Source organism: Callorhinchus milii, unplaced genomic scaffold (genome assembly GCF_018977255.1).
Source record: "Callorhinchus milii isolate IMCB2004 unplaced genomic scaffold, IMCB_Cmil_1.0 Scaffold17, whole genome shotgun sequence".
In the NCBI taxonomy this organism is placed as follows: Eukaryota; Metazoa; Chordata; class Chondrichthyes; order Chimaeriformes; family Callorhinchidae; genus Callorhinchus; species Callorhinchus milii.
The window spans coordinates 13,662,953-13,679,593 of NW_024704758.1; the positions used below are offsets into that span (position 1 = coordinate 13,662,953).

Consider the following 16,641-nt stretch of genomic DNA (forward strand, 5'->3'; position numbering starts at 1 on the left):
CTGTTCTTTTGTCCAAAAATCTGACTCAAATTGGTTTGCGTGGCACGAGACGGGCAGAAACTGAACACTCTTCATTTAAATCTGCTTTTAATTTGATAATGTTGGTGAGATTTATCTCAAAGTGATAAACATTGTAATGACAACATTGAAATAAATATCATCGCATTTAAAGATTGTTTCTCCTTACGTCATATTTTAACCACTGCATGAATTAAGCTGCCTTTTAAAATATATATTTATATTTGCAGGCAATTTATATCTACATGTTCAACATTTTAAACATAGGTACAGATGGTATCAAAGTTTTCTTCGAAGAATTGTAATTCTAAAATGTATCATTTCATTCAAAAAAATAAATAATATTCTTTTGTACAAGTTGTTATTTTCACTATGGTTTTCGCAACAGTTTCTAGTGTTTCAGCATTCGCTATGCTCGGAAGCATTCCGTAATGAAAAGAATCTGTACTCACCAAGAATAAATTATAATGTTCAGGCCAATCCACTGCTTGCATAGGCAAAGAAACAAATTGATTCATATATTCCCTCATTTTCCATGTCATGTCGGTGCCATGAATTAGCAGCGTAGAATCTCACTTACCAGAAGTTTAAAAAGATTACATTTATTCTGCCTACACAAAAACAGTTCCTTCTCGTGTAACAGCCAGCTACCACCTCAGTTTTTCAGAAATTCTTGCAACAGCCTCCTAACAAGCGAACACTTGCCCGTAGTAACTTAATAACTCCATGGGAGGGCGGGATGTGGGCTATTTAAAATGATTTCATTCACATTGTGGTTTGAGGTGGAGCTTGTTGATTTAGTTGCCGAAGCAACTGATTTTGCGTACCTCGTCTGCTTTTCTTTTTGCACCACATTTAACCCGTTGCAAATGCTCACTCGGAAAAGTCGCACGGCTGGCACTGTTCCTGCCGCAGTGGTTCCAGCTGGATCACCTTACCCGTGTGCAGGCACCACAACAGCGTCTTGGGACGTCCTCCTGACGTGAAAGGCGCTTTATAAATGGAATCTTGTTGTTGTTGTTGTTGTTGTGTATCAGCCTGGCTCGGTTGGTAGCACTTCACTCTCGTCTCTGAGTCGGAAGGTTTGGGGTCGGATGTCCGCACTCGCTCAGTCCAGGCTGACATTCCATCTCAGTGCTGAGAGTGAGTGGAAGTTGTTGGACGTGCTCCAGTTGGCTCCCCGTGTTATTGTTCATTAATTCCCCACTCGACAAATCACTGCCTCGTCAGTGGCTGGCCATCTACATCTCTTATTGGGATTCAACTGGAAACCTTATCCCCCAACCACCTATTCAGAGGCCCACACTGGAGATCAGAGTAAATGTAAGTGGAGTCCTGTAGCTCAGTGGTTAGAGCACTCGCTTTGCAAGTGAGAGACCTGAGTTCAATTCCAGGCAGAGGGCGAAACCTTGGGCAAGTTTCCTTACTCCACACAGAGCCTAATAATAATCCCTCCAAAAAACCATAAACAATAATTAAATTGGTCATTTTCAATCTACGACTGTTTGTGGGACATTGCTGTGCGCAATTGGCTGCCGCGTTCGCCCACAAATATACAGTCAATTCACTTTACAGTGTGTTCTGTGAAGCGCTTTGGGACGTCCTCCTGACGTGAAAAGCGCTATATCAAATGCAAGGATTATTATTATTATTATTATTAAATGGGATACACCCATGTGACAAAGCTAAGCAGTGGGTCGTTAGCTGAGAGCGACATGTTTTATTTCCTGAACAGAAATGAACCATGCGATGTTGCCCCATCTGCCAGTTTTGAATTTAAACAAGAGTGGCTTGGGCAAACCCTGATGTGATAGCCTCCAATGCAACCACAAAATCTCTTTTAAAACGTTGCTTCAGACTGGAAATCAATTTGCTGGAGAGCATTACAACGCAACCTCTGGCCACCTCTCTTCAGCAACCGTTACCTTCAAAATTCACATCACTAAATGCCACCAGAACGTGTCCTGAAGGCCCACCAATTGTAACGTTTAATATGTGTCTTAGTCCAGGTTTCAGTCTATGAATCTATCATAAATCCACGCACGTTACACTAGCAAATCACATTGAATTTCAGTTACAGGAGTGTTTTCCCCTTTTCAAGTTACTTATGAAATTGCAACACGTGTGAAGCTTTGCAACTATACACGTTTAAAATGCCAAGAGCTTTCACTGTTGTTGTTGGATTACTCAATGTTATCTCCCGCTATTTTATTAACACTTACAATAAATTGTGAATGAATTAATCCTACACTGAGGTAATTAATTAATCCGACTTTCCTCAGAAGAGCAAATCACAATATTTCCACATTTGTAACTTTTTAAAAATATGCATAAATGTTCTTTCTGGATGTATATACATCAGTGTGCTTTCACAATAAAACTATGAAACACCCCGATTTCAAAGGTCTCCTTTTAACTACCCTGACGTGTCTCTTAATGCCAATTGAATGACTGATGAATTTCTAATGTTTTGATTTAGAAAGAGATTCAATGATCTCCAGCGAGCAAGCCATTCAACACAGCGTATGTAGTCTTATTGGGTTGTTTATGTTCTGTTAACTGATTTAGCGAATTTCCCAATATACATTGAGACAAACGACTTTAAGTATGCTTTCTGTCATGCAGTCATCCGACTCGCCAGTCAGTGACATTATGTAAATTAAAGTTTTGCCAACTCATTTCCATAATTGATTGTTCCATCCATTTTAAAACAATTAACTGTCTCTTCAAACTCATTAAAACGTCACATAACTGGAACAATCTCCTAATTAGAAGTGAACTCGGAATAATTATCAGTAATAAGTTGACGAAAGACGACTGACTGACTGACTGACCGACCGGCTTCGTGATTTTGTTTAGTTACATCTCAATTCTGTTTAGCCCGTCAAACCTACATGCAGCCCAACTCAATAAAATTGATATTCCCTCCTGTTAATTGTAGCTCGTGGTAAGGGGAAAAATAAGCTGTGTCAATTGAACTCTCTCAGGTCTAAGTTCCCAATGAAATCAAATCTGAAACTTTCGAAGCCTATACCAGGTCTGCTCTGTATACATTTTACTTTGCTGAAGCCATACTTAGCAATGATCATTTTCTCTCAATGAACCGACTTCTTGCTTTTGTATTTCTCTCTCTTGAACTCGTACTGGGATAAGGTTGCATTCCATCTATAACAGCTTTCACCATCTTCCTAACACAGCGAGCGCCAAAACATGTCTTTTGTCTCTTCTCCTCGCAATCAATAAACCAAATTGCAAAATCATGCAATTTAAAAGATTACAATACCAGAAGCTACTAACTCCCCCGTTTGCTATCCGTTTTGGGGTGCACATGTTTCCAAAATGCTGAAATAAAGAAACCTACCTATTGATAAAGTAAGACTCCTGATTTGATGAGGGTATGAATGGCAAGTGTAAGTTATGACTGGTACTATCTGCAGCGTGTTTCAGGAGTCTGGTTCTTGTTAGTGAGATTAATAGTTGTGCTTCAAGTATTTTTAAACCTCGTGCCCAGGGACAATATCAAACAATTACGTTTTTAAATTGCTTAGCTTTGACGTTACAATGCCCCAAAAACAGTTGATGGCAGGTAACTGGGACATGATTCATATCAACAGCCACTGATTGGGGAACACTTCCTCAAGCAACAATTGCTTCCCAATGTATTTAACTTCAGCCACAATGGCTTCTCCTAATGGAGACAATTTGATCAATGGGAATTTCATTTTAACTGGGGTCTAAATAATTAATGGTCTTCAGTTGTGATCAGCTTTACATTCAGAGCTGGAGAATCCACTGATTTTGCCTTTTGTACTTTATCATGTCTACACATATGTATTTCAGCGACTTCTCTTCCAGGTTGTGCACTCCAGAGGTGCACACATCATATCATCCCCCATTGAATAAAACGGTTCAGGCAGAAGACCATTTGCCAAGAGTTTCCCATTTAAAGTAATGACAGATTTTGGTTATATTATACAGCTGATGCCGATGGTAAGCAATGTTTCTGGCAGGACATATTAACGCAATCCTCAGAAGAGGATTGTACTCAATACTCCTGACCTTTCTCTGTGAGTCCATATGTTTTATGATGCTATCTTGTGCTAAGTAATAAAAATGGCTCAGCTGTTAGTTGGATTTTTTGTAGGGCTAATCTGGCAAAGTACATAGCAGAAACCACACACACACACACGTATGCACAGTCTTAAACTCCTTGAATTTAAAATTAGTCATTTTCCATCGGACCTGTACAAACATGTCGAAATCTAGCTTTTACATTTTGAACTGGAAGGATACGTGCAACCATTTGTCACTGTCGATAATATCCAGTGCTAATATTTCACTGGAACCATATCGCTCGATCACCAAATAGTTTAAGTCCAAGGGAAATCTGAGTTAAAGATCCTGAACTGATAGTCTCATCTCCAAAGGTGCCAGGTTCACAAGCTGGGAAATAAGTTAGCCCTGAGTATTTGACAATGACATTATTTAGCCTCGTCTCTGCACTGTGCTGTGGTGACATGTTCCACAGCTGTCATCCTCTCTGTACAACGGCAAAGGCAGATGCCAGGGATTGTTGTGTAACAATTCCACACGGTTCCTTTACTAAACCAGGTCAGCACTACTGAGAGACATCGAGTTGGACACCTTAAAAGTGACCATTATACTACTTTATCTCAATATTACTCTATTGGAACCTTAAAGTCACAATTTCATGTAAAACAGAAAACATTTTACTGATACATTAATGTGATTCTATTGTTAATGTGGTTCTTCATTCTTCTGTAATTTTTTAATATAAATTCATTGCATTCCCAAAGGCTGGCACGTGAAACACCACTGTACTTCAAACTTTCCTTGAGCAAGTTTGGAGTCATTTGACCGTAAATCAATCACTGTTCATGTGCTGACCTCCTTATTCCGTAATGTATTGCATCTCGAGTAATTTCTCCCCGAACGGTGAACCAAAAGGGCACAAAAGTTATAAACTGCTCCATACGTTTGAGCACTTTAGAGAATGCTCAATCCTGCATTATTTTAGAGATTTGTTATATTTAAGACAAGTTGCGGAGAGTCAGCAAAACCTATGTAAATTCTGTGGCGATTCCACTGGGAAGAAAAAATACCGTAACTGAAGCTTTTCAGAAATCATTACCGATTTATATCTTATATTGTATTATGGTCAGGCAATACATAATACATAGAAGTATAAAGTGAAAGCTAAGAATTTCATTCAGCAAAAGCGAATGTGGTCAATCGCCAGCTGGGAAGAGGGGAATTTCCTGCTAGATAGCTTGATCAACTCACTCAGTCCAACAGCCAGCTTTGCTGAGACATAAGGATGGGATTATGAATTATCGATAGTAATAATAATAATCCTCGCATTTGATATAGCGCTTTTCACGTCGGGAGGACGTCCCAAAGCGCTTCACACAACGCACTGTAAAGTGAATTGACTCTATATTTGTGGGCGAACGCGGCAGCCAATTGCGCACAGCAATGTCCCACAAACAGTCTGAGATTGAAAAGGACCAATTTATTATTGTTTTTGGTTTTGGAGAGATTATTATTAGGCTCTGTGTGGAGTAAGGAAACTTGCCCAAGATTTCGCCCTCTGCCTGGAATTGAATTCAGGTCTCCCGCTTGCAAAGCGAGTGCTCTAACCACTGAGCTACAGGACTCCACTCCGATTGCTGTAACTTCTATATCTGCCTGCGCTGTAAACCTCAAAACTGAGACTCAGCGTTCCAAACCACTTACCGATACCCAGATTTTAAAGGAGTCTATTTCCAATTGAGAGATACAAATGTTGTGAGAGACCCTCCCTTATCTGTAAGGGTTCAGAAACAGCCCCAATTGAAAAGGCTAACTTATAGCACTGGGTAAGTAAAATAATGTGCTCCCTGTAGTACATGGTGCATGAACATGACAGGTAAGTAGCCTTTCTTACACTGCACACACACAGGAAATTTATCTCGTATCTTATGTGCGAGGGTCAGAAAACCCTGATAACATTCGCTATTAATTCATGGAATTTATACATCCACCTGATTCCAATCTTATTTCATAGGTAGCATCAGAGAGCTTCTTTTTTGTGACATTGTTTTCAAATGTTGAGCATCGGTTAGATCACAGAGATCAGCAGCAGGTTTTCTGGTGGGAAGGGCCAATTTTAAGAACTGCTTGAAACGGCACTCTATGACTAATCCGTGGAAACGTTTTAAAAAGCAACTTGTAACTCAAACTGCGTAAAAGCTATCAAAGGGCCTATTGTACTCCCATTGCAAACAAATTGATACTGAAAGGAACTGAATTACAATTCCGAATATGCTGACGACAAACAATTATCTGAACAAAGCTATTCTAATACTTGGTTAAATATTGATCCTCACTTTAAACTATGTTCAGCAATAATTTATTATTCACTCCAGATTCAATACCTTCTGTAAAACAAAGCATAATACTATACCATATATGGCTGCATTATCTAATTCCATCATCACTTAATAGTTTCTTGCCACAGTTATTTAAAAGATGAATTCACATTAGGTTATTTATCAAAGAGATTATATTTCAATTCTAATTATAGAAGATTGCCATGAAATGATTGATTTTATTAATTTTAATGCACTCCTACATGAAGGATGCTATATGAATATAAATACAAGTTGTTGTTGTTAAAGCACCTCATGGTGATGGACTAGTATGAATACCAATGTGAATTCTATTCCCATTTCAATTCCAATCCCAGCTCTTATATTAGATATTGCATAACAACATTCAGTTATGTACTGGTTCAGTTACTGGAGCTTCATTGTAAAACTATTGCCACTTTGTGGGATCGAATACTGTAATTATAATAATCATGTAGAAATATTGCAATATCATTCACAATATATCAATTACAAACTTTGTAGGAGAAGTGAAAGCAAATTAGTCTTTAAGTTGCATCACAACTCGTAAAATATAAAAGATATGAAAATGCCAGCATATGAACATGTTATAAATAAGTAAATGTGAAGTTATTGTTATTGTAACATCCTTTCACAGCAAAATTTTCACATCACAAAAGTCCATGATTGTTTGTTGAAATAAATAGGGAATATAGAAAAAGTTCATTTCTGAGAATCATATGATTATTGTTTCTGAAAAGTGCTGACAAAGTTCAGAAAAGTTTTCCCCTGTTTGATTCTTGGTAAATATTAACATTTTTGACTTTGGAAACACTAAATAATGAAAGGAATTAATCCCCTCGAAAAGAATAAAACAACGTCTGAGATGACAAAGGAACCGTGAAAAATAATAACTATGCGTCCTGTTCTGGTTGCCTGAATCTACAGATAATTACTGAGCTGTGCAGAACCAATGAATTTCATATGAGTGTTTCAGCTTTGGTCCCGCTTACTGAACCTTGAAGTAAAATGAAACAAGCATGAGGAGAAAACACTGACTGAGAAAAGGTAATTCAGTCTATAAAGCCAATATAATAATAATAATCTTTGCATTTGATATAGCGCCTTATCACGTCCTCGTGACGTCTCAAAGCATTTGCACGCAGCAGTGGCCCGCAAACAGTCATGGAATGAGTTACCAAATTATTATTTTTTTGAAGGGATTATTACACCCGGAAAAGCGATCGGCAAATCCACTAACAACTGGGTCCGACTTGATGCTCGGTAAACAGAGGCACGTGGAGTAAGGAAACTTGCCTAACGGTTCACGGTTCACCCTGCCCAGGAATCAAACCCAGGTCCTCTCGCTTGCGAGGCAAGTGCTATAATAATAATAATCCTTTCATTTGATACAGCGCTTTCTCGTGTCTTTGAGATATCTCAAAGTGCTTCACAGAATATAATGTAAAGTGAATTGACTGTACATTTGTGGGTGAAACTTGGTAGCCAATTGCGCACAGCAGTGTCCCACAAACAGTCGTGGATTGAGTGACTAAATTATTATTAGGTTTTTTTCTTGAGGGATTATTACCAGGCGTGTGGAGAAAGGAAACTTACCCAAGGTTTCGCCCTGCCAGGAATTGAACCCAGGTCTCTCACTTGCGAGGCGAGTGCTCTAACCACTGAGCTACAGGACCCCACAGAATTTAAGACTTTGTTCACAAAGTTTAAGAATTTAACAGCATTTAAGACCTTAAAAATTCGGGAAACTCCCCTCTGAATCTTGTCCAATTCACTAATGTTCTTTGGAAAGTGTTCTAATCAATACACCACAGGACTCCACACTCCTCCAGTAATCCAGGGCTCCAATACCTTCCACACACACACACACACACACACACACACACATCACATTTTATTGTGGACTGCACTCCACACAGCCTATCCTGTGATATGGTGAGTTTTTTAGCGCTTGATGGCTACTCTACAATCATGTCAAAAGTTACAAAAACTTGTAATCTTTCGCCCAGCTCAAGTCTAGTGAATTTCAAAACATACATCCTCTAATTCTGTGCTCTCGGTCTAAAGTCAAGGAGCCTACTTGAATCTAGCTCATCTATCTCCTTGAGCACTTTAAAGATTGACATTAAAATCTTTGTTTTTCCAAAGAAAAGTTCAGCTGTGTGAGCCTATTCACAGAATTGAAGACCTTATGTCCCAGAAAAATCCGGGAAACTCCCCTCTGAATCTTGCCCTAATGTTCCTTGGAAGGTGCAATGCCAAAAATGATAGTTTTCCAAATGTGGTCTTGCCAATTTGTCCACTTTGTTTTGGAATAGCTTACTTTTACTTACAGTCAAAGACCCACACGTTACAACCTGGTATCCGATTCCAACAAGGTATTTGTATAGCATTAATTCTTTTTTAAGTCGGCCGGGTGTCTGACATATGCAGAAACTCATTACCATAACATACGAGTACCCAAACCTCACTGTCCAAACCTGAGTATCCAAACATTTATCAGCTAGAATAAACATCTCAGAGTTTCACAGAGAAAATTTGCATTAGCTTTGTTAACAACAGCTTGGAATTGACTTTCAACGAATAATCACATCCTGATTTCTTTCTTCCCCCACACATTAATCTCTTTGTTTTCAGACATTTACGGTTTCCTGTTAAAAATTGAATACCTACATATTCATCTACATTAATATCTATCTGCCATAGCTTGCCCAATCTTCTAAATTAGTTCATATCATCTTTAATGCCATTTATCTTCCGTGTATTAATTATCTGTCCACATGGCTTAGTATCCTCATCAAACATTACATACATTGAGAGAATGAATATTGTGAGTAGCAGAAATCTGGAGCAAACCCCTATGGAAGTCAACTAGTGGAAGTGTCCTGCTTCAAATCCCAGACAGAGCTTGTTCCATTTGTCAGTACCTTCTGAATTCTAATATTATGCCCATTTCCAATCACGATATCTAATTTTCTAGTAATCAAATCAAATTCATTGTATTATTTTCATACCACAGGATTTGTAATTGTACTTTTGCACCTGTTACAGTCAAATGTGCGACATGTTTTCCTTAGTTAAAAAACAGAAATATGAAGAAATATGCCTTTCGCAACCAATATATCAATTATTGTATTGGAGGTCAGTTTTTCAAACTGCCAAGTACCAAATATTTATTGTCTGCTAACATTCAAACATTAAGTACCTTCTTAATAGATACAATCTATCAACCCACCTAAATTCATTTTTGTGTGGGGGATATTGATGTGTGCAAATTGGCATTGACATTCACCCACAAAATGCAGTCAAGCCACTTTATAGTTTATCCTGTTAAGCAATTGAGATATCCTCCTGACTTGAATGGCGCTTCATCAAATGCAAGAATTATTATTAAGTGACATTTGTTAATAATGCAGAACAAATGTGGGGTTTCGAAAAAATCAGTACTTAGCATAATATAGCCCTACAAAACCATATGTATTTGTATTTATAAGCTGCAAGCAGTTTTACTATGCATGCTTAAAAAAAATTCTATACCAAAGAAAACAAGATGCAGAAACCTTACATAGATCCCTTTCTAGAATTTCGCTCTAATGTTCCCTGAAATTAAAACAAAATCGTATCTCCCTTCCAATTGCCCAATTGTTATTGAATCATAATTAGTAATAGAAGCAGAGAATAGAAACAAAATAAAATATTGCACAAATGCACAGTCAACAAAGTGTGTTATGTATTCCCAACAATATTAAATTAAACCATTAATATTATATTAAACCATTTTTCACAATTTGTGTTCGGAAATTTCAAATGATCCTAATATATATATCTACATATTAGATACATATGAGCTTTATTACACATAAAGTCAGAGGTATATCTTACCCAATCATTAGCATTTTTTACTACATCTTTACAATAGAAAATCCCATTGCTAAGGATGTATCAAAAAGATAAGAGTTTGATTGTTCAACAGAATATGAAGTGCATCGCAATGGGTAGGTCCCAATGGGTAGGTGTTTGCTGTGGTGTACCTGGTCTTATTACGGTTATGATGCCTTCCTTTATTGAATTCTACTTGTTCATCGCCAACTTTGTTGGTCAGAGATCTTATAGAACAATATCGGTCTTAATACATTTTAATTACCAGGAAAACTATTCACTGAAGCAGGTCATAGTAAAAATGTTAATGGCAACTATGATCGTTACAGTTACCGATATAGCAAGTGCCTAATGAGTGAATGAGAAGTCACTTGACATTTCCTGATGCAGGTCGGTCAACTGTTTATTTATTAAGCCTGCCTTTCAGAAAGAGCTGGATAATTAGCCAGTTGTCTATAAATTCTGTTGACAAGTCGATTTCTGCTTAAGCTCATCTGTGCAAGAGAAGCTGTGTGACTTATCAACTTGATATAAAATACCATGAATCCAATTATAACAATATAATCAATCATCTTTATGTTTTGTATAGCAGTTCTAATGTCAGTGGTATATCTCAAGGTGTTTCACAGGATATACTGCAAAGTGTACTCACTGTAATTTGTAAGTAAACATAGCAGGCAATTTGTACACAGCAATGCCCCACAAACAGCCATGATGGGAATGACCAATTTTATTGGGGGATCGGTAGCCAGGACACCAGGAGAAATTCCCCTCTCTTTCCGAAGAGTGCCATGGGGTCTTTAGCATCAACCTGAACAGGAAAAGTGGAGCTCAGTTTATTTTACTTTCTCTCTTTTAATCTCAAAGAAGTTCGACGGTTCCTGTAGTGGTTCAAGAATTAATCAGACAAACCTTTCAGAATTAAGGACAGAAAATCACATGGAGAGACCTCAAAATTAGATGCTCATGAAACCTAGAAGGTAACATTTCCAAACTCTATCCTTTATTGGTTAGATCACTGGGAGGGAAGCTATGTTCCCCTTTAACTCAGGAGGGGGAAACAGCCCTTGGGAATATACTAACAAATCATGTAGGAAAGAGGACCCTTTTTACGAGATTGAGATCTTACACTTTATGGTCAGGAGGTCTCTATTCAAAGCTTCACTAATGAAAATGGGAAAATTACTTTCTTAATAGCCAATACCCTAAAAGCATCGTAACATTTTAACTAGCAATCTTAATTGGCTTCGCTTTTTTTCTGAAAACATTTATACATGAAAAGCAGGTGGATCTTACCTCTTAAACTGTCCTGAAAGTGCGAGATCCCTTTTCCATATCAATGTCCGATCAGTTTCACGATTGTCAAATTAACCAGTGACTTCTGCGTAAAGGAGTTTAGGATGTGGGAACCATCTGCAAATGAAAGTGTATAAAAATAAACAGCTTTTAAACAAGAGGAATTCTAGAGGAAATTGGCTTTACTTTAAATATGTGTTTTTCCAGCATGGCTGTACAAAAGGGAATACTTCAACCGGAAGGTACATTACGAATTCTACAATAAAATAAAGGTGAATTCATATGGTACGGGTCAAACTGTAGTGCTAAAAGGTTTTGCTTTTTTCATTTTGCAGGACTGGATAGTACAAAACATAGAACTAATGTATTTTCAAACTATTCATTTCCACTGAATGTTATTAACCCCCAATTTTAGTTGGTCAAAAGAAAATTCTGGTATCAAACTAATTCAGGCATATTTCACTATTCACAATATTTCCTTATCACGAATAAGTAAGGTTATTTTCTTCAGACTGCTAGCAAATGGGTTTACAATAAACCTATTTTTGCAACAAAAAAAAAGGTCATTCAGTACAACTTGTTTGATTTGTCATTTATAGCTTCAGTCATGGTGGGAACCTGCTACCCAATCTCCCTCTTGCCTTGTTTATTGCCAGCTCTTCATTGTAAACAATCAATCTATTCTAGTTTCCTCTTGAAAAATAATATCCCATTCAGTCTCAAGCACTATACCCACAGGGCACTGCAGATGTACGTCAAAAAAAATCCCCTTAATCTCCCTCACTTGATTAACTATCGTACCAAATTTACCAAGGCTGAATATCCCATTCCACTTTTATGTCCACTTACTGACAATAGTAACTTAAGACATTCAGTAAGATGTCTGTTGAAATGTAAGCCTACCCACTCTTCAGTAAATGGAAATAAGCCACTTGGGCAAACAGATTTATGCAATGTTCCAGCAAAAAGATGGGGAAAAAATATGACCAAAGAGAATGGACAGAGAGAGGATTATATTTCAATCCGATTGAAAGGTTTTCTCTCGTGAAGCAACCCGGCAAACAGGAACACGTTTTTATTAGAAGCAAGATATTGCCTAAACAGAGGGCCATTGAAATGACTGGACACTCACTATTGATCTGTCAAAACTGTCTGAAAACATTGATGCCTTAAAACAAGCGACTCAAGGCTAGAAACTGCACAATAAAAAAATGTTCTGCCACCCAACGACTAAATTGACTCCTCCTGTTAAAAGTAACACCTTAAATGGATAGAATTGATTTGGACTTGCTCAAGCGTGTGGTGAAACAACCAGCTTGCTTACAATATCTTACAATTCTGTAGGATCTTCTTTTCAAATGTATTTTATATGTAAGAAATATCTTAGCAATGACCACAAACTCTCTCACGACACTCTTAAAGAACATCTCTGGCTATTCTGCACACGTAACATCTTGGATCTATAAAAAATATTGGAAGGCCTGTATCTTGCTGAGCAAAACATCACTATGACTGTAAGGTTAGTGTCAAACAGCATGTGGGAAAGGGATCAATAACTTGAGTTCCAGAATAGTAACCTTCAGTACTCATCCAGAATCACTACTCACAAAGAAACGTCTTCGTGATTAAAAACATACGTTGGAACATATTAATCTTTCCGGTTAATAAAGTGTCAGTTTGGTGAGACGAGAGTTCCGAAAAGGGAAAGGAAAGAATGGACATTCAATTTCATTCAGTGCACTTAGAATTATCTTACAAATCAATGTAAAAGTCGATCTCATCAGATCTTGGGTTTGATTTTATATTCTTAAAAGCCAGTAACAATTTTTATGGTCACTGGCTCAACCTCCTTTGGAAATCTCTCAAGTAGGCAAGTGCTGAACAGATCAATTGTCCAGATGTGATAGCTATCTGCCCTAGATAAACGGACAATAAAAAAATACACATGACTGCAGTTACCGTCCACAGTTGGATGTAACTGTTGATTTTAGGCTAAGAAATTAACAGTGCGTAAAATATTGGATTTTAAATGAGAAAAGAGAGAATAATAGGTTTTGTACCCTATTACTCCCCATTTCCATGATCAGTTGTCAAACTCAACGTCAAGTTCCATAACCGCCATCCTTCGCCCACTTTCACTCCAACTCCTTATCCCCGCTGACTTCATTAGTTTAATTTCTGCTTCTTGAGAAAACAGCTCCTCCAAACAGTTGTGACAGCACCACATCCAGTAAACGAGTACGAACACGGAACTAACGCACTTTGATGTTAAACAAGGTTATCCAAGCCTATGAAGGAATCTGAAATTGTGCACCAAAAATGCTGTAATATGGTAATGCACTACGGCTGTAGTAATTTATCACTGCTGCTATGCACAGACTCTTGAGGCAACCCGCTCAGTGGACATTTTCTGATGAGCAGTGAAGCAACTAATATGTTGGATAATGCACAAGATCTCGACTCACTCAGCCTCAGCATTTTCCATTCAATTGCAGCGCGCAAATCTAATCAAAAAATATTCCTTGCTTTTGATACTGGGCCTTTCATGCAGGGAGGGTGTCTCAAAGAGCTTCACAAGATTCACTGAAAAGTGTACCGCCATTCTTGTTAAGTGAACAAACCTTGTAGTGCACGAAGCAAGTCTCTAAATATGGATCTAAAAAGATTAGTAAACAGATGCACAATACACATTAACCTTATTACGTTACTATATCCTTACGCAGATAGGGTGGGGTTGCGACGGTTCCTGCTCCTTGTTGTACTTGCGAATTTTAGTAATGCTTATGTACTAAATGGCTGCTGCTCTTTTCTAACCTCGTCAGAGTGAATCCCTGCTCAAAGGTGTCTCAACCGAGTCAGAATCAGTCACTCGCAGATATTCCCGGTTAACGCCAATGCCCGGTAACTGGGATGTCAAATCGGGGTCAGTCCACACTGCCAGAACCGTTAACAATTCAACAGCTACTCTTTAAGTGATTTACTCCTTTTCGTGTCTTAGAACTTTGCAGAGACTCGAGGATACAATCGGTAAACAAAACAGCTGTTTATTAAGACCTAATAATAGACAAATAGGCAAATAGCATAGTTGTATTTAAGGGAAAGCTAGACAGGTACATGAGGGAGAAAGGAATAGAAGGTTATGCTTGAAGGCTTAGTTGAGGAAGGTGCAGGAGGAGACTCATGTGAAGCATAAACACTGGCATAGACCAGTTGGGCCGGATGGCCTGTTTATGTGCTGTATATTCTAATGTAATGTATATATTATTTATACATATTACTAAGGAGTGCAAAAACAGGGTAACCGTGACAGGGTACTGGGACTGAATCGACAGTCTGCTCTGAGAGTTGGTGCAGACTCAATGATCAAAGTGCCTCCTTGCATCTGTACTTTGCTATGATTCTGTTATTTGTAAATGATATCCTTTTATTTCATTGTTATGGTGTTTAGTTATTGTAGTAGGATATACAGTTAGTTCTTAATGCTCTATGGATATTGAGAATGAGTGAATGGCTAACTGGAGAGCTATTCACGTCACACTTACACATCCACGGAGACTAAGGCTGGCTTATACTTGTCGCTTAATACTAATTGGGTGTTCCATAATATTCCTGGCTGAATTGTATCACTCTTATCTCCTTTCCACGACTGTTAGAGAATTCATTATGGGAGTGAAAAACTGTTGTCACGCTTAATATGAGCCCCAAGGCTTTGACACGGGAGTGCTGGTGTGGAGTTCTCTCCTGTGGCTTGTTACTTCCCTTTCATCCCTCCTCTGAGAAAATCAATGGGAACTACTCGGTGCAAATGCCGAGTAGTTCTTAACACAGACATCACTGGAGGTAAAGAACTTAACCCCATAATTAAATAGCCCCCATGTATGCTAAGTCTTAGAAGCAGAGGAAAAATTGTAGATGTCCCAACTTAATTGGACTCAATTGACTTCCAAGTCTCACTTAAATGCTTTATATGTAGTTTTTAAACTACGCTTTCTTAATCTGTGTTACCCACCTGCAGTGTTAGGAGGGAAACTATAGTTTGTCTTTTTAAGTTGCAGTATTTTGTTAAGGCTGAAACTCTCAAGTTTCTTCCTGTACCTAAAATTACCCAACAGGAGGAAAAATACACCATGGTTTTCACCAGAGCATACTGAATGGAAACTAATGCACAATATATTGTGACAAAACAGCATATAACAAAAGAGAGCTGTATTGCAATGAATTCCATTTGATTACATAATGTAGGAAAAGCTTTGACGTGAAGAGAACTTGATTTCAAAGTGCTTTTATATGCACATGAAAGAACAACAGGGTGATTTTGTAAATTAAGTAATCTCTGCTGGGGGGGAAAAAAAAATCATACAATGTCCAAATTTCTAGTACATTTTCTTTAATCTTGTATTAATGTTTTCAAAAGGCTTTGTTGCATTGTTTGGCAATTCTAAAAGTACCTTTTCATGGTAGGAGATATACGGTAGACATCAAGCCTTGATGCATTTCTTAACAAGAAAACCATATCCTTGTGAAATTACATTTGCTTTCACGTGTCTGAATCTAGACAAAACTGTGCAAGCCTACATACAAAGTAGATTAAGAGATTTAATTCACACAGTCTCTTCCCTGAAAAAGGTACTGAGGTCTTGAAGTTCGCTACTATTATGAAATCTGTTTTTCACGATTAATGACTGAAGGAAAATAAGTTATTTTTCCTGCGAGAAAAAGATTGCCTCATTTCTGTAACGTATTATTGAAGAAAGAATATTTCAAAAGTCAAAACATCTCCAGGTGTTTCATCAATAGTCACGGTCAAGGGTAGGTGATAATAATAATTATCCTTACATTTGATATAAGACGTCTCAAAGCGCTTCACAGAATATACTGTAAAGGTAAGAGCCAGTCATTTTGCACCAGCAAAATCCCACACACTTCTGAATCATAAGCAAGCATGCCACTTACTATCTGAGCCAAGTTGATACACATAACTAGAATTAGAAATATTCACCAAAATAGGACAGGGCTTCACACTCTCAAATGCACATTA

At 37.8% G+C, this 16,641-nt stretch overlaps 1 protein-coding gene across 1 annotated transcript in view; it reads right to left on the reverse strand.

The window, feature by feature from the left end:
* Nucleotides 1–16,641, reverse strand: part of shank2b (SH3 and multiple ankyrin repeat domains 2b) — a 177,051-nt gene that overhangs the window by 150,133 nt on the left and 10,277 nt on the right. The window contains 1 exon segment of the mRNA XM_007887749.2: nt 11,604–11,720. The gene's annotated coding sequence lies outside the window, so the exon portion shown is untranslated.